This window comes from Phodopus roborovskii, unplaced genomic scaffold (genome assembly GCF_943737965.1).
Source record: "Phodopus roborovskii unplaced genomic scaffold, PHOROB, whole genome shotgun sequence".
Taxonomy (NCBI): Eukaryota; Metazoa; Chordata; class Mammalia; order Rodentia; family Cricetidae; genus Phodopus; species Phodopus roborovskii.
The window spans coordinates 684485-704234 of record NW_026126461.1 but is presented as its reverse complement, the minus strand read 5'-3'; positions in this window follow the sequence as shown (position 1 = coordinate 704234).

Below are 19750 nucleotides of genomic sequence, written 5' to 3'. Positions count from 1 at the left end.
AACTACGGAGCCATCTCTCCAGCCCCAAGTCAGTTAGCCTTGTAAATTGTTTGATGTAGGAGCCCCCTTTTTTCTGGGAACTTCAGCCAACTATAAAATAAAATACTGACAGCCAGGCAGTGGTGGCACACACCTTTAATCCCAGCATTTGGGAGGCAGAGGCAGGCAGATCTCTGTGAGTTCGAGGCCAGCTTGGTCTACAGAGTGAGTTCCAGGATGTGCTCCAAAGCTACACAGAGAAACCCTGGCTCAAAAAAGAAGTAAATGAACAACAACAAAACAAACAAACAGACAACAAAAAAGCCACCTGACAGGACATAACTTTACAAAGCAAAGATGTTTATTTGGCTAATAGTTTTCGATGCTGAAAGTCCAAATAGCAGGTTTTTGCAAGTGCTCCCCACCCAACACCCCACATTACCCTTCAACACAACAGCCAAAAAACAGAGATATTGGGGTTCCACAGTGGCCCCCTCCTCCATACATAACTTTCACTAGACTCCATTTCGTTGGTTTGTTTTGTTTGTTTGTTTTTAGAGACAGTATCTTTTCTGTATAACCCTGGCTATCCTAGAACTCACTGTGTGACTAGGCTGGCCTCGAATTTACAGAGATCTGCCTGCCTGAGTTCTGGGATTAAAGGTGTGTGCCACCACCACCTGGCTTCTTCTTGTTGTCTTTTTTTTTTTTTTTTTAATGTTTTTAACCTAATGTGTATACATGTTTTACCCGCATGTATGTCTATGCAACGCCTTCAGAGGCCAGAAGGACGCTAGGAAATGGAGTTACAGGCAGTTGTGAACCACTATGTGGGTGCTGGGAATGGAATCTGGATCCTCTGGAAGAGCAGTCAATGCGTTTAACCACTGAGCCACCCCCTCCGGCCCCTGAACTATGTTCCATATAGGTTCCCACCGCCTCTGCATTGTCTTTCTGTGGACCCATCCCCAACACTTAGTCATAGCAATGTGACACTGATGTTCTCAGAAGAAGCTGCATCTCCATTGCTGCTGGGTCTTGGCTGAGTATGGTGATGGAGAGAGTATGTTTAATAGTGGCTACTCCTTGGTGGTTTCTCCTCTAACATCCATTCCCTTTGCCTGAATCCTAACTACTAGAGAAAGGCGACATCTAAATGGTTCAGGTGTTAACTGCTAAATAACCTTTCTTTAGATCTACGGAACTCAAAACATCTGGCATCCTCTGATGACGTCAGAATGTGAGTGTGTAACGCCCCTCCTTATTCTTCAGTTCTGAGTCAACTAACCCAGAGCAGGGAAATTGCTGTGAAATTTAACTTGGAGTAACTGAACAATCTAAAGTCTATGGCAACTACTTACCCCTGAGGTCAAGGTTAGTTGGAAACAGATGATAAAAATCGACATAGGCACTGAATGGCACATAACACACAGCATATGGTCTTCCTGTCCACAGCCCCCTGTACCTCCTCCCCCTCACTATAAAAGTCCTTTCATTGACCAATGTCCTTAAGATTGGTTGGGGGGAGTGGAGCAGATGCATTAGCTCCTCCATCTTCTTAGGATGCCAGCCCTGGGGTAAACCTGTTTTCTTCCTCACACCGCTCATCTTGACTTTTGAGCAAAGAGCAGACAGGCTATGTCCTTCCATAAAAGAATGTTACTTATTGGTCAAGAGCCACAACGATCCTAGTCTTTTGCCCTGTGATTGTCATCTACTTCTGCCTCTGGATCTGACCTGCCACCCTCGGGACTACTATTCAAACCTGCAGAATATATCACTAAGCTGGGAAGACCTCTGCTAACCTCTCAGCATGCGTCACTGAGCTAGCCTCTGCCAACTCCAAAGCAACAATGCCACATTGGAAACCTATAAAAAGATTTCCCCACCTATAACCCTGGTCAGTTAGGAGACTAAGACAGGAGGCTCTTGAGTTTGAGGTCAGCTTGGATAGCTAGACCCTACCCTGAGAAATAAAAAGCAAAGAGGAAAGCACAGGAGGGAGGAGGGAATGGAGGAGGCTAGGAGAGAAGGGAAGAGGGAGATGGTAAGAAAGGCTATAAAGCAATACATTTCCCAAAAACACTGGCGAGGGTTAGGGAGGGTTATGGCCTTTGATTTGTGGCTATAAAAGTTCACATAAGCTCCCCCCCATAGAGCATGTCATTCATGCTGGACCCATCAAAGAGAATACAGCTGCCTCCCTCCTCTGTCACGACCACACCATCTCACAGAAAAGAAGGCTTAGTAACGGCACACCTGGATGGACTCTGCCACAAGATATTGTCTGTTCCTCTGGCTCATTCCAATTCTAAAGAGAATCATTTTAGTCACTCTAGCTCATTCCAATTCCAAAGAGAATCATTTACAAGATATTATCTCTCTCTGGGGCTCATTCAAATTTCCAGAGAATCATTTACAAGCTAATTTCTGCCTCCTGAATCCATTCATCTTCCCTAAAATCATTTACTACTCCTCAAAATTACCTATAGTCTCCACCTTTCTCTGCCTTACAAAGAAAGTATTTATCCCCACTCGATTGTGCAGGCACCCACTGTCCTGTGATTTTCCCCTTGTGAGTTAAACACATTTGCATGACTTCTCTCCTGTCACGTTGTCTACTTTCAGTTCATATTATTAGCAGACCCTCAGAGGGTCAGTAATGGAAGACATTCACTGTATAGCCTTGGCTGGCCTGGAACACAGAGAGATCCATCCACCTGCCCCTACCTCTTGAGTGCTGGGATTAAAGGTATGCACCCACCAAGCCCAGCCTGTTTGATGACTCTACAGTCTCCCTTGGCACCAAAGAGAGACAGGTGTCTGTGCTAGTAAAAGAGTTTGATCAACAGGATAGAGTGAAGCTGAGGTTCTCTGAAGAAAACAATTTTTTTTTATTTATTTACCTATTTTAATTTTGTTTGTGTGCAGATGTGTGTGTATATATAAGGTGCATGCGCATGTGCGCATGAGTGTGCGTGTGTGTGCGCAGGTATGTGTGTATCCAGGGGTGTGCATGTGTATGCACTTGTGTATATGTAGCTGTGTGTGTATATGCAGGTGTGTATGTAGATAGGTGTATGCAGGTCTGTGAATACAGGTGTGTGTGTGTAGGTGTGTGTGTGTGTGTGTGTACGGGTATGCATGCCACACAGCAGTCAGAGGACAACTTTCAGGAGATGTCCTTTCCCTCCCCAAGGGTTCCCGAGGACTACCTGTGCAGCACATATTCTTACCTGCCAAGCCATCTTAGCAGGCCCAGCCACTCCATATAGAGCAGGGTACTTGGCCTGGGGATATGGCTCAGTTGGTAGAATACTCACTAGCATACACAATACCTAGAGTTTGATCCCCAGAACCATGTAAACTGGGAATGGTGGAACATGCCTGTAATCCCAGTGTTCAGAAGGTAGAGGCAGAAAATTCAAGGTCATCCTTAGTGAATTCAAGACCAGTGTCTAAGACTTAAGACTGTCTCAAAAACTGGTATGTTGGTGCAAGTGACTGTCCTCAGCCAATGAGTTCAAAAATCACTTGCAATATATCCAACCAGGTATGTTGGCTCCCACCTATAATTCCAGCATTCAGGGGAATGAGGCAAGAAAATATTGAGTTTGAGGCCAGCTACAGAGTGAGGAAAAAACAAACAAAACCATCTGTCTAAATCCCACATTGTTTTTGGCTTTGAAATGCTCTTAATGATTTAATGTGGAAATGAAATCATTTTAGAAAACAGTTTTTATCTGAGCAAGCACCAAAATTATAGGGTTTGATGGTTGCTAAGAGAATTGCTAGCTCTACTCCTGGACTGATAAGGAGTGTGTGTGTGTGTATGTGTGTGTGTGTGCGCGCGCGCGCGTGTGCATACTCATGCACGTGTGCATTCAGGTACATACACATGCACTTGATGGGGTAAAGGGGTTTAAGTAACCATTTCAGCATTGTTACTCATTACAAAACCATTTCATATTCACTGCCCCTCAAACAATGAGGAAAATACTCCAAAGCAGGTTTCCATCTTCATACTGACCCAAACTGAGAAACTGCCATCAACATCGGAGTGGAAAAATCTCAATATCCTCCAGTCCCAAGCAAGGCCTGATGGACCACCCCTGCCACCTCCCCCCCCCAGAGCAGATGTCGTGGTTTTGATGACACTCAAAGTATGTAGTCACCAAAAGACTGTAGAATGAAGGCCTGTAACAGCCCCAGCAACTGGGAAGCTGAATTCAAAGTCAGCCTGGGCTGGAATGAGATCCAGTCTCCCAATCAGCAATCAAACAACCTGTGGAGGAAAAGAAGGAAAGGACTGGCAAGGGGCTTTCAGAGGACCAGACTCCCAGAGAAGAGGCAACAGGGTCTTCTCAGCCCCAGACCTGTGGAGAGGCCTCCATCCACATCCCCCACGCTCTGCCCTACTCTGAAAGGGAAAGACCCCTTCCCACTCCCTAGTCTCACCTGCCTTCTGTTGTTATAGGGGACTGGAGGAAAAGCCTTGAACAACGCAGGAGAGAGGCCAGAGCACCTCAGCAGGAAACTTGGCCCCTAGGGTTGGGAGGCTGGGAGATTGGTGCTGGGAGGTGAACAGTCCAAGGGAGTTCTGCATTTCCAGAAGAAATGGATGCTCTAACTCACTATCCAAACACCCACTGTCCTAGTTAAGGTTACTATTGCTGTGATGAAACACCATGACCAAAGCAACTTGGGGAGGAAAGGGTTTATTGGGCCTACACTCTGTATCACTGCTCATCATCAAAGGAAGTCAGGGTAGGAACTCAAGCAGGAGCCGATGGAGAGGTAATGGAGGTATATTGCTAAGTAGCTTACTCTTGGATTTCTTTTAGGACTCAGGACCACTAGCCCAGGGATGACCCCACCCACAATGAGCTGGGCCCTCCCATATCAATCACTAATTAAGAAAATGCATTATTACAGGCTTGCCTATAGCCCAGTTTATGGAGATACTTTCTCAATTGGGGTTTCCTCCTCTCAGATGACTCTAGCCTGTGTCAAGCTGACATAAAATTAGCCAGCACACCTACTATGTGCCAGCAACATCTTGGTGTTTATGTAATAGGATAACTTTTTAAATGTATTCATTTTAATGTGTATGAGTGGTTTGCCTGCATGAAATGTGCACGTGTGCCTAGTGCCCACAGAGAGCAAAGGAGGGCACTGGATACCCTGGTACTGGATTTGCAGGAGGCTGGGACCCACCTTGTAGGTGCTGGAAAACAAACCCAGGTCTTCTGGAGGAGCAGCCAGTACTCTTAACCTCTGAGCCATCTCTTCAGCCCAAAGCTAACTTTTTTTTAGAGATGTCTCATATAGCCCAGGCTGGCCTCAAACTCTTTATACATATTCTTCTTTAAGTCGCTTTGGTCCGTTATTCTGCCACTGACAAGAATGGTAACTGCCTGAGGGAAGGAGGGCTCCAGCCCACACTCATGGCCCCCAGCACACAAAGCAGCAGCCCTCCCTGAAGTGCCAAAGCTCCGGGGCCCAGATGCACATACCCACACCTGCACCAAGTCCTGCCTTTGCTTCCACTGTGGGGCCTGAGTGTCAGGACTCATGGGGTCAGCTGGAAAAGAGGACCAGGGCCCAGCCCCAGCATTTGGGGAACTCAGCTGCCGTTCAGTGCTCGGCAGTGCCTGCCTCTGCTGCTCGTATTTGTGGGGCCATATGTCTTCTAGGAGCCATTAAAGAAAGCAAAATACCAGGTAATAAACTTTCAGGGTATCATTTAGTGACAAAGATGAGAGAGGTTTTTTTGATGACAGTGTGAAAGCGTAAGTAGAGTATTATACCCCTATATAAATTACGATTGAGGCCAGGTTAATTTTTCCTGGGGTTACATATGGCTGAGGAAAAGAGTGTTTGCATTTTTATGAGGTCATAGAGTGTCAGGACTGACTAATGTCTCTGAGTAAGCATCTCCTGCACAGACTTTAACCCTTTTCTAGATGCCTCTTGAAGACCACCCAGTAACTGTGAAGGCAGTTGCCGAAAACACACTTCCTAATGTGAGTGAGGACCTCTGGATGAGCCATGTGTCACAGAAAAAGTGATTACCCTCTTTGGGACTGGGGTACAGCTCAGCCAGCAGAGTGTCTACCTAGAATTCGTGAAGCTTTGCGTTAATCGCACACACTCAGAAATGGTGGCACACACCTCAACCGCTAGCTTTCCCAAGTCAGGAGCAGGAGATCAGCTCAAGTCAGTTTAACTACACAGTGAATTTGAGGCCAGCCTAAGCTACATGAATATTGTATCTCCTGTGAGAGTCCACATGCCCAGGCCAAACTCCTGTTGGAGTAGTTAATTATATCTGTATATCTGTATCTGTATTTGATGGCACACCCCACCGGTTGCAATAAAGCTTCCTCCAAACTCCCCAAGAATACAGAAGATGGGGAAAGACTGCCCTCCCAGAGTTACCAAACAGCACACATCTCACAGACCTAGCATGCATGGCTGCTGGGGTCTCTTACACTCTACTAGGTGCTCTGTGGACTGAACAATGTTTCCCCAAAGATCACATCCACCAGGAGGGCACTGGCCATGGACCACAGCAGGGCAGCGAAGGCTTACAGCCTCTGTAGTCCTCGCCCCTAGGAGAAAGCTGGCCCTGTATGGATTCTACACTGAGCCAATGTCATTAACTGTACATTCATTAGAATTCCTGTTCCAATTTCTTCATATAATCAGTTTATGGACTACTCTTCCAAATTCTAGGCAGCCACAGAGTAAGCAATTCACAGATTATGGGGTCAGGGTTGTCCCCAGTCCCTCGACAGTAATATTTCTCACCAAAACACTCAACTGTGTTAGCATTTAGTGATGCACTGACCTCATGGCCATGCTGGTCTTGCCAGCATTCACAGTGAAAGGCATGGAGTCATGGAGGTTTCCACATGAGTTCTGCAAAAAGTCTGGGAGGCCTTGCAATATACAATAGGTTGAAATCCTTGCAAAACCTCCTGAGGAGGCTATGAATGAAGCTGTGAGGGTAACAGCAAAGATGAAATAGTCTTCAGGGTATTTAGAAGAGAGGCACAGGGGCTGGAGAGATGGCTCAGAGGTTAAGAGCAATGATTGCTCTTCCAGAGGTCCAGAGTTCAATTCTAGCAACCACATGGTGGCTCACTACAATGAGATATGGTGCCCTCTTCTGGCCTGCAGACATACATGCAGACAGAAGAAGAGGCACCAAGGGGAGAAAGTCCAACAGAGAGCCACGAGGTTTAATAATGGCTGCTCATGCCTGTTGGAGCTGGCATCATAGCATGTTAGCCCAGTCATGGAGGGAGAGAACTCAAGGTTTGCCTCCTCAGTCTCAGTTGTGCACTGGAAGATTTCCTTGCTATCTATCACACTCTGTGCCACTGAAGCTTGAGAATACATACGTTATATTTTACAGGGACTCAGAGTGAAATCTGCCTTTAACCTCAGAAGAAACTTACAAGTTGGACTCCTGGACAAAGGTGGGACTATTAAGATTTGGGAGCTCCTTCAAATGCATAAAATGCATTTTGCATTGAGATGGTTCTGAGTCTTTGGGGGCCAACTGGAGGTTGTGACTTGAATAGGAAAAGTCCCCACAGGCTCATGTGTTGAATGCCTGGTCCCCAGGAGGAGGAGCCATTGAAAAGGTTCTGGAAATTTTATGAAATTTTGGGGCATAGTTGGAAGACGTGCCAGTAGGGGCACCTTTGAATGTGATATCCAGTCTCAAGTGACTTTGCTCTGCTTCCTGTCTGCCAAGAGCAAATGGCCTCTCCTTCGGCATGGTGCTTTGACTCACCACAGGCTCAGAACCAAAGGAGCCAAGAACCTTTGTTCTGTAACCTCTGGAACCATGAACAAAAACAAACTCCTTACTAATTTCTGTCCATTATTTTGCCACCACCAATCGGAAAGTAGCTGTGACATCAGTCTTACACATTTATCACACTGACCTGCTCAGTGTTGCCTTCTAGTGTTTTTAGAGTCAAGAAGCAGGACTCTTCCAACCATCTTCTTATTGCCAAGATTATTTGGGCTGTAATAGGCTCTTTGGGTTTCCATGTGAATTTCAAGGTCAGCCTGTCAATGTCTGCGAAGAAGACAACCCAGATTCTTGCAGGAACAGTACTAAATGTTTGGGAACTACTACAATCATAACAACATTAAATTGTTCCATCACTTGTTCAAATCTTTTACATATGGTAATATTATATAAAGAGTATGATCTGCAATTCTGGTTTTTCTTTTTTACTTTTATTTTATGGGTGTCTTCCTGCATGTTTATGCACCATGTGCATGCAGTACCCATGGAGGCCAGAAGAGGGCACTGGATTCCCCTGGAGTTACAGGTGGTTATGAGCCACCATGTGGGTACTAGAAATTAAACCTAGGTCTTCTGGAAGGACAGCCAGTGCTCTTAACAGCTGAGTCAACTCTCCAGCCCTCCTGTTTTACTTCTAAGCAATGTGATACTTTATTTTTGAGATGGACTCTCACTATGCAGCTGGTTGGTACTGCAGACATAGCTGAAACTTAAAAGATCTGCCTGTCTCTGCCTCCAAACTGCTGAAATAAACAGCATGTGGTACCATACCTAACTCTAAGAATTGTATTTTTTCTTATAACCTATTTCTTAATTTCATTATTTTCCTTTAAAAATGTATAGAAATGCAATTGTATGAATATGATCCTGCCTCAGTACTGAACTTTTTTGTTAATTCTATAGTATATCATAGTGGGGTATTTTGTTTTGTTTGATAGCATGGCAACAGAAGGACCATGAGAAGTTAGAAAAGCTTCCTTGAACCATCTACTTCTGAAATTCAAGAGAACTGATTTCATTTTTTAAAATGATGAATATAAATTCAAATCCCATTCAAAATGTCTATAAGATAAAGATCCCAATGCCAATTTTTTGAAATTATGAAGAACAAAAAGGCTGAGGTGTAGCTCAGTGGCAGAGATCTGTCTAGCAGGTGCCAGGCTACAGGTCCCATTTCCAGTACTATCAAAAATCTGGGCTGGGGATATAGCTCTGTGACAGACCAGTGGTTTAGCCTGCATGAGGCCCTAGATTCAAATTCTAGCACTGCAAAAAAAAATTAGCCTTACCAGATAAGACATGTAGTCCTAGGCCTTAGGAAGTAGAGAGGCAGGAGGATCAAGAGCTGGTTATCCTTAACATCTAACTTTGAAGCCAGCTTGGGCTACGTGAGAACCTGTGTCAAAATGTGTAGGGGCTGAGAGCATATAGTTTCCTATAGCCTGTAACCCAGGGCTGGGGGGAGGGGCAGAGACAGAAGAATCCAAGGGGCTTACTAGCTACCCATGCTAGCCAATCAGTAAGCTCCAAGTTCAGTGAGAACTCCTGTCTCAAAAAAAAAAAAAAATGAAATGTGGGGCTACTGAGATGACTCAGTGGTAAGGGCTCTTGCTGTCAAACTGACAACCTGGATTTGAAACCTGGACTCCACACAGTGGAGTCCTGCAAGTTGTCCCCTGATCTCCACAAGCACCCCCACACACACACACACATTTCAATAATAAATAAGATGGAGAAGCAAATGAGGAAGACAACTAAGGTCAACCTCAACCTCTGGCCTACACACACACACACACACACACACACACACACACACACACACACACACGTACATGCGCCCACCCTTGAGCACAGACAAATCTGGGTGTGGTGCACAGACTTGTAATCCCAATGCAGGTGAGAGGAGACAGGTGGTTTTCTGGGACTCCCTAGGATCCTAGCCTAATTGGTGAGTTCCAGAGCAATGAGAAACCTGTCTCAAGATAAGGTAGACAGGTGCTGGGGAATATTAGTTGGAGAAGTGTTATATTTGTTGATGCTATAGAATATTTAATGATACAAAGATGTGTTGTATTCTTTTATGTTGCATTTGTTTAACTCTGTGAAGCTCTGTTACTTTGTCTGTCTAAAACACCTGATTGATCTAATAAAGAGTTGAACAGCCAATAAGCTTTCCCAGGCCCTATGGAAATTCAAACCATAGAAAGTCAAAATAATGTTTTTATTCTTTACTCTTTGGGGGGTGGGACCACCGCCTCCGCTTCCAAATAAATACACAGAGACTTATTATTTTCTTATCAATGCTTAGCTTGGCTTATTTCTAGCCAGCTTTTCTCAAATTATCCCAGCTATCTTCTGCCTCTGGTTTTTTTTACCTTTCTATGTACCTTTATTATTCCATGAATTGCTGGCCCCTGATGTCCCCCTCTTCTTCTCCTTTTCTTGCTCCTCATCTTCTCTTCCCAGATTTCTCCTTTTTATTCTCTCGGCCCACCAGCCCCACCTGTCCTTTCTCCTGCACAGCTATTGGCCATTCGGCTCTTTATTAGACCAATCAGGTGTTTTAAACAGGCAAAGTAATACAGCTTCACTGAGTTAAACAAATGCAACATAAAAGAATGCAACACATCTTTGCATCATCAAAACAAATACTCCACAGCATAACCAAGTGTAACACATCTTTAACTAATATTCCACAAGGGATAGGTTTCCTGAGGAACAACACTACAGGTTGTCCTCTGGCCCCCATATGCACTTGCACACACACACACACACACACACACACACACACACACACGGACACAGACACATGGCAGGAGGTAATTACACATAACACATTGCTTGAGATCCATTCAGGAAAGAAAATTCATAAAGCAGGGAAAACTTTACTGCAATAAATTGCTAACTAAGGACTGGAGTGATGGGGGAATGGCTAGTAAGATTTCTGAAAATTGTAGGAAAAGTAGGGGGTAAGTGGAGATACCTCTACACCTATGGCTAAGACAGAGCCTAAGAAACAGTCTCCATGCTCCAAGATTAAGATCAAGACCTCAAAGCAGACTCAGGCCACAACTCATTGGGTGGTGAAGTTGGCTGATGTTTTTTTCAGCCTCCTGGGGGAGGGTGCTAAAGGCAACTGTTCACTGTGTGTGCTGCTAGCTGGCCACAGGGCACCGCTAAAGGGGACTACCACAGAAGCCCTACTTTGCAGGATGAATCAAAAGTCTGCTTTTCCATTCCAGTGTTCCTATAGCGCCCTCTACTGACAGAGTTGAATATCAGGCCTGCAGGCAAATAATTACTTTAATGAACACCAGATTTGCAGTTTTATATATAAGAGATTAACAACTGGTACATATATGTTATATTGAATATTCTAATGCCTGAGAAAATGACTCAAAATGAAAACACCAAGACATATTTTAGTAAATTTACTAGGTGAAAATTCTTTAAGTATCAAGAGGAGAAAGAGCAAGTAGCTTCCAAAGGAAAGGAGTAAGCAGATTCCTCGGCAGCATTGCTTTGCAGCAGAAGAAAGCAATAGAACATGTCTCAGGGAGCTTCTAGTCACTTCTGTTGCTGGGACAAATGCCATGACCAAAAGCAAACTGGGGGAGAAGGGGTTTACCTGGCTTACATCCAGGTCAGAATCCATTATGAAGGGAAGAACTGAGTACAAACCACAGTGTAATGCTGCTTACAAGCTTGTTCTCTGGATCATTCTCTTACAAAGACCAGGACCACTTGTCCAGAGATGGCACTGGCCACAGCAGCCTGGACTCCCCCACGTCAATCAACAGTCAAAACAATTCCCCCACAGACATGGCCACGGAACAATCTGACCTGTGCAATCCCTCAGTTGAGATCCCTTCTTCCCAAATGATGCTAGGTTTGTGTCAAGTTTATAGTAAATACTGACCAGCACAGCCAAGAAAAGTGGGGTCCAACTTTAGTCTCAGCACTCAGGAGGCAAAGGCATGTGGATCTTGGAGAGTTCAAACCTAGTCTCTACACTGAGTTCCAGACTATCCAAGGTAACACAATGAAACCATCTCAAAAGACAAAATTAATTAAATTAAATTAAATTAAAACTAATCAACTCGGGGAGTTGAATGTGAATGAAATATTTAATATCCAGGAAAATGGACTTTCACACAAACTGTTATCTATGTGTCAGGACTCAGACACCGTTTCTGTGATATCTTCCTGAAGAATGTATTAGAGATAAGCCTAAGGCTGCCAAAACCAGTAGTGTCATCAAGTGTTAGAGAACACTGAATACACAGGGACCTGTCCCAAAAGCATGAGGTGTTAAAAGTAAGAATGGCTTTGAGAATACTGCAGCCAAGCCATTAGTGGGCAGCCTACAAAATCCAGTGGAAATGCAAGCTCTAAGGTAGGCATGGGAAAGGAGAACTGTTATTGAGAGGAAAGATGTGTCTCTAAGCTGACAGAACGCAAGTGTGTCTAAGGAGGCACATTTGGGTGACAAGGCTATAAGGCAGGTGTGTTGGCTGGTCTTGATACTGGACTCACAAGCTAGAGTCATCTGAAGAGAGGGAAGGTCGATTGAGAAAATGCCTCCGTAAGATCCAGCTGTAGACATTTTCTTAATTAGAGATTGACAAGGGAGGGCCCAGCCTATTGTGGGTGGGGCCATCCCTGAGGCGGTGATCCTAAATTCCATAAGAAAGCAGGCTGAACAAGCCAGGGGAAGCAAGCCAGTAAGCAGAACCTCTCCCTGGCCTCTGCATTAGCTCCTGCCTCCAGGTTCCTGTCCTGATTGAGTTCCTGTCCTGGCTTCCAGCGTCAAGGAAGTGTAAGCTGTGCAATGATGAACAGTGTCAAGGAAGTGTAAGCTGAATAAGCCCTTTCCTCCCCACATGTGTTTGGTCATGGTGTTTCATAACGGCAATAGCAACCATAAGACAGCAGGAAAGTCACTTAGCACTTACAATTTCTTGGTATCACCAGAGCCCAGCAGGTCACCAGGCCAGCCATGATACACCAAGTTATACCAGCAAGTCCCTTGCCAGTAGCTCTGGCTGGGCTGGTGGGAAGGCAAGTGTAGATGAGAAGAAAATGTGCCACCATCCTGGGACTTGGGCAGTACCATGGTGACATGAGAAGTGACTTCCTGCTGAGGGATCTTGGATACCTCTGTGGACAGAATTCACCCCTCTGTCTGCCATTTACAGGGTTGGCCTTTCTTCTTTTAATTCCTTCTGTGTGTGCCACTGTGTGCACATGCAGGTCAGAGGACAATGTGTAGGAGTTGGTTCTCTCCTTCTACCACATGGGACTCAGGATGGAACTAAGGCTGTCTGACTTGGCAGCAAGTGCTTTTACCTGATGAGCCACCTCACTGGTCCCTTGACCTTTCAAAGTCAACTCTGTGGTCCTAAAGCACAGCACTGACTCCAATTCGGGAATTTAAACACTTATTCTAGATTTCTAAATCCAGGCTCAAAATTTGCCCAGAATGCATTGGTAAGCCTTAGGTTCCAGCCCATGTCATTATGGTATACTGCTGTCCTCTGCTGGCCATTTGTAGTACTTAAGACGAATTTTAAAAATAAACCTAATAGCAAAATGAATAAGTGAACAAGTCAACAAGAAATGCAATAGGGTATGTAAGTATATAATAGCACACATGTGTATGTATACACATATATGTCTATATATTTAAAGTTAATACTCATGGTGTGGCCATGTGTCTTAGTTATGGTTTCTATTGCTGTGAAGAGACACCATGACCACAGCAACTCTTTAGAAAGGAAAAGATTTAATTGGGGTGGTTTGCTTACAGTTCAGAGATTCAGTCCGTTATCATCATGGTGGGACATGGCAGTGTGCAGGCAGACATGGTGCTGGAGAAGGAGCTAAGAGTCCTACATCTTGCAGGCAACAGGAAGTGGTCTCAAACACTGGGCCATATCGTGAACATAGGAAACCTCAAAGCGCGCCTCCACTGTGACCTACTCCATCCAACAAGGCCACACCACCTAATAGTGCCACTCCCTTTGGGGACCATTTTCTTTCAAATCACCAGGAAGGTCACACAGGTTACAGCAGCTGAACAAGGTGCAAAGGGGGAGTAATTCTCCTCAGCAAGGTTGGATTTGTGGATAAGTGCTTGCCAGGTAAACCACAAAGGACGAGGCTGACAGAGCACAGTGCACACATGGGGCTTCAGCAATTCAGGCAGGAAGGGTTCTTGCTAAAATCGTTCATTGCTGTCCAGGACTAGGGCTCACTGTGTCAGGAGCACATCAAGACCACTGCGTTGGCGGGAAGAGTTTTTACTGAAAGGCAAGGTGCTTTGGGTTCAGACACATTGGGATTTTTATCATCTCAAGGAAGCATCCTTTAGTTTAGGATGTGCCATGAGACAGACGTGATAAACAAGGGGGGTATTGTCAAGGGTGCGTGCACGATTTGTGTGCCACAAGTGTCAGAGGACAATTTTATGGAGTCAGTTGTCTCCTGCCACATTACATGTTCCAGGGATTGAATTTAAGTTACCAGGCCCACATGGTAAGTGCATTTTTTACCTGCTGATCCATCCTGATGACCCATAAATGTTTTTTGTTTTGTTTTGTTTTGTTTTGTTTTTTCAAAGAAAAAAAAAACCATTTTCATTGGATTTTGGTAATAGGACTCAACTTGAAACTTTAAATTTTCTGTAAAATCGCCTAGTCAACTAAGGCTGGAAGGGGATGACTGAACCCTTGGTAACAAACAGGAGCAGGAGAGCCCAGAGCCCTCCTGAGGGTGCATCTCCCATGGTTTTTACTTTTTGTTGTTTGGTTTTGCAGAGCTGAACATCAAATCAGGGTGTTGCAGTCTATCAGTGAGCTACTTCTCTCCTCTGTTTCTTTTTTGAGACAAGGTCTCTCTCTTAGAACTCATTATGTAAACCAGGCTGGGTTCAAACTCACAGAGACCCACCTGCCACAGGGCACATGTGTTGGTCAGAGAACAATTTGAAGGAGTTGACACTAAGTGTGGGTCCCAGGATGGAACTCAGGCTATCTGGCTTGACAGCAGGCAGCTTTCCCTACCTTTAATTTCTTGGTCTCCTTATTTCATGAATAAATTATGATCCCCTTCCAGAAAACTGTCATGAATTTAAATTCATATTTAAACTAATAGTCCTAAGCTCTTGTGGTCCTCTTTGCTCATTTTGTTAATTGGTTTGGTAGGATTTTTTTTCTATATATTTAAAAAAAAAGGTTTGGGTTTATAATTTTGACTTTGCAGCTTACTTCTGCTCTATCATATATAATTTCTTTCCATCTGTTCTGCTGTTGTTTTAAGATTGTCTCACACTTGTAACCTAGTCTGGCCTGGAACTCACTCTGTAGCCCAGGCTATCCCTAAGCTAGTCTCCTGCTTCACTCTGAGTGCAGGGATTAGAAGCATCAACTACCACAGTTGGCTCCCATCTACTGTAATCTTACATAGTCTGACTTTCAGCTGTATTCCTAACAAATAGTAATGTGTACCCAAAAAAGGTGTTTAATTAGCCAACTTTCAAATGCTTGAAGTGGCAAGGGAGATAGGAAAAGGTTTAGTTGAAACATTAAGAATACAAGTCACTGGCTGGAGAGATGGCTCAATGGTTAGGAGCATTGACTACTCTTACAGAGGTCCTGAGTTCAATACCCAGCAACCACATGGTGGTTCACAACCATCTGTAATGAGATCTGGTGCCCTCTTCTGGCATGCAGGCAAGCATACAGGCAGAACACTACACAAATAAATAAATAAATAAATAAATCTTTTAAAAAAAAGAATACAAGTCAGTATGTCAAGTCAAATATAGTGTAAGGACACAATAGAATGAATCTCAAATTCTCCCAGCTAATGACTATCTATTATACTGTGTCTAAATTTTTGAAGACCTACACTTCAGTGAATGGGTTAAAATGGGACTTTTAAGGAGGCAAAAGTTCAGTGAGATCTTGAGGGTAGGACTCAGTCTGTACACAAAGAGAAAAGGTCCTGTGAGGACAGAGAAGACCTGAGGACAAGTGTCTGCACATGAAGGAGGCAGGCCTCAGGAGAAACCAACCCTGCCAACACACTGACCTTGGACTTGCAGCTCCAGAGCTGTGAGAAAATTAATTTCTGTTGTTTAAAACACATGGCCTGAAGTCTTTTGTTATGGCAACCAGAAGAAACTTGGATGGTGAACATCATTTATTGACAACAGATCTGGGAAATGGCCAACTGGCTGTGCTTTTCACACTGAATAGCCACAGATGGAGACTTGGGTATTAAAAGTGAAACTGACTGGGCACTGGTGGCATAGCTGTGTGTTGGTGGCACACGCCTTTAATCCCAGCACTCGGGAAGCAGAGGCAGCTGGATCTCTGTGAGTTCAAGGCCAGCTTGGTCTACACAGCTAGTTCCAGGGCAGGCTCCAAAGCTACAGAGAAACTCAGTCTCAGAAAACAAAAACAAAAAAAAAACAAAACAAAACAAAAAAAAAAAAACAGGGAGGGAGGGAGGGAGAGAGGGAGGGAGGGAAAAGTGAGACTGGAGCCACAGCAGTGAGTCACAATCTCACAACCTATGGAGAACACATAAAAAGCAAAATATGGTCACAACGGCTCCTAGCAAGCACATACGACTGGACTCCAAAGAAGATGCTTCTTGTCAGAGCTGGGATTTGTAATGTCCTCTCCACCTCAAAGGCATGTAGTTTGGTCCATGATGGGGGAGATACCAGGATGGGGGAAATGCTAGGAGATGGGACCTGACTGGCGGGGATCTTGTCCTAGGCCCCTTGCTCTCACTTTCTTCATAGTTGCCTACAAGTAAGCAATTCAGTTCCAGCATGATGCTCTACCCCACCAGCGTCCAGAAACAATGGAGACCAAGGACCATAGGTTATTTTGTCATTGCAACAGAAAGTAACTAACATCCCTGAAGAAATTTAGAGCAGGCAAAGAAACACAGGAAAGGCCTGGAGATGTTAGTGCTGTGAAAATTGAGAGAGCACCAGAGTAAGTGGGTTCACCAGTGCGAACTCACGTAAAGATTTAAAACTAAAAGGCTGACACTGTCAGAAAGCGGGAGGTCAATGGTACCCTGACCAAAAAGATGGGAGGAGGAGGAAAGAGGATGTGCAGAGGCAGGTGCAGTGAGGAGGAGGAGGATGTGCAGAGGCAGGTGCAGTGAGGAGGAGGAGGATGTGCAGAGGCAGGTGCAGTGAGGAGGAAGCAGAGACAGAAAAAGACAAGAGTCAAGAAGCCTAGTTGTTAAAATAGAAAAAGTTTGTGGCTAAAAAGGGACAATGGGTTCAGAAAGGATTTCCTGGGATTCTTTGTCACATATGGCCACTTGAAGATGGAATATGTAAAAATGCAAGAAATGGTGGGGTGGATTAAAAAAACGGCCCAGGGGTTGAAAATGAACCCATACAGAACCGCTCATCACAGTGAGAACAAAGGAGGCAGGCTACAGCTGCATTTACAGTTGGAAGAAAAGCTGGGTTTCCTAGCTAATGTTTCCTGCTTTCCCAACAAAGTAGAAGTCTTGTTATCCATTGACAATGAGACAAGTATGATAGAAAAAACCACTGTCACTGTCAGAAAATTGTGGAAAACAGGGCTGGAAAGATGACTCACCAATTAAAAGCACTGGCTGCTCTTCTAGAGGACCTGGGTTCAATTCCCAGTGAAACTTCTAAGAGCCTTAGGAAACAAGAACAAGCTGACTAACGGCACTGCATGATAGCGCAACAGCTCTGCAGACCTAGCCAAGGTTGAAGAGGATGGAGGGACGATGACCTCTGTTTTGGCTCATAGCAAGAAGAGCTGGAAAGAAAGCAAGGGTGAGCATGCTGGGTCTCAGGAGTGGGCCTCCCTCATCTTGCTGCTCCATGACTTACTCCATTGTCAGCTTCATTCTCAATCGAGGACAGCGATTTCTCTCATCTCTCACGGTAGGGGTCAATTTGAAAATGAACACTGCATTAGCTTTGCTAGTGTTGCAAGCTCAAGTCAAAGACAACCTACTTAATAAATACAAATGTATTCACTTATACCTGGGCATGGTGGTACACAACTACAACCCCAGTACTTGCACAGGAAGCTGAGGCAGGAGGGCGGTGAGTTAAGAAGCCAGCCTAGGCTACACAACAAGACCCTGTTTCAAAAAATCTACTTAATGAGGTAAAAAAATGGTAGATAGGCTTGCTGTTGCTGCAGCCAGCCAGTGGATGGTTGGTATGAGAAAATGGTATTATAATGCTGTAAGACTCATTAAGTTAATTAAAGATCATATGATATACAAGATGGAAGATATGAAAGAAGTTACAAAATTGCTTCCTGAAACCCTTTGTAATGACTGAAATGTTTCACATTAAGACAGCCCTGGGCCTGATCATGAAGTATCAGCTCTTGCCTAAGAAACACTGGATGAAATATGAGGAGGACAAATTCTACCTTAAGTCACATCTGAAAGTTATTTGGTAAAGAAAGGAGACAGAATGGGTGAAGGGCTAACTTTGTAGCTGAGGTCTGTGGATGCGCCTGGTGTTGGTGTATTTCTATGAACTCAGTTTAACCTGAACCACAACTGGAGAATGGTTTGCTCGGCAGATGTCTCACTCTAAATAAACTTACTTGTTAAAGCCACTAAATGCTCTAAGGGTGATATAAAGGGATATTCCAAACACAACTACAAGTTTCTAGTAAAAAGTTTATAAAGGAGACCAGCACTCGTGGCTATACTAAGAACCCTCAGAAGACGACGGTGCAACCAAATTGCCTAAAGGCTGCTATACCTGACACTCAAATACCTTAGGAAGAATGATGGGTCCAGTCCTTCAGTAAAACTCAAACAACTACTGTCTGCTTTAAAATAAAACTCTGGAGTCTCAGGCGGTTGTCAGTTAAAAGACAAGTCATCGGAGAATAACAAGCAAGACAGGGGCAGCACCAATGGTCAGCTGGAGGGCAGATTTTTAAACTGGAATGTCACACTAAGATAATGGTGGGACACATGAAGTTTAGCATCTGGAGTCCTCTTTTTTGTCACTTACCTCCAGGACCCTTTTGAGTTCCACTAATGTAAACTGAAGATAACAGCAATAACACTGTTACTGATCTCAAAAGATTGGAAAAGGACTGACTGGAAGTGGGGACGTTCTCTCAGAACTTTACCAGTGTATTGTCATCAGCATCACTTACAGGAAGCAGCAAGCTGGGAAGGTGATCCTTAGAGTGATAGACTGCCAAATCTGTGGCATACAAACCCCACTTCCTGCCCAGTGGCAGGGCAGCGGTGGTGGTGGTGAGTGCCTTTAATCCCAGAGGCAGGCGGATCTCTGAGTTCCAGGACAGCCTGGTCTACAGAGCGAGATCCATGACAGCCAAGGCTACACAGAGAAACCCTGTCAAAAAATGTTTTTAAGCCGGGCAACAGTGGTGCACAAGTTTAGTCCCAGCACTCAGGAGGCAGAGGCAGGCAGATCTCTGTGAGTTCAAGGCCAGCCTGGTCTACAAAGCGAGTTCCAGGACAGGTTCCAAAGCAATACAGAGAAACCTTGTCTCAAAAAAAAAAAAAGAAAAAAAAGTTTTAAAATTAAATTAAAAATAAACAAAACCCATTCCCCAATAGACCTGCCCAGTGGGGGCCAGGAGGAGGATGAATAGTAGCTTGCTAACAGTGTATCCTTGCCTGGGGTCTAGAAAAAGTAATGGGGAAAATAAATCTATGAAAAGCAAGGAGATGTTCTGCATCTCTTAGAGTTCTTGAGAAGTACATGTTTCCCAAAACTTGCTCAAAATATATTCCATTATAATACAAATACCCAAAAGGATCTGGTGGAGAAATCAGTGTGGATGGGTTTCATCCACAGGATGCATCCAAGACCTAAGTAATGAATTTCCAGTGAGGATATGGGATGCAGGGAGTGCCACATTT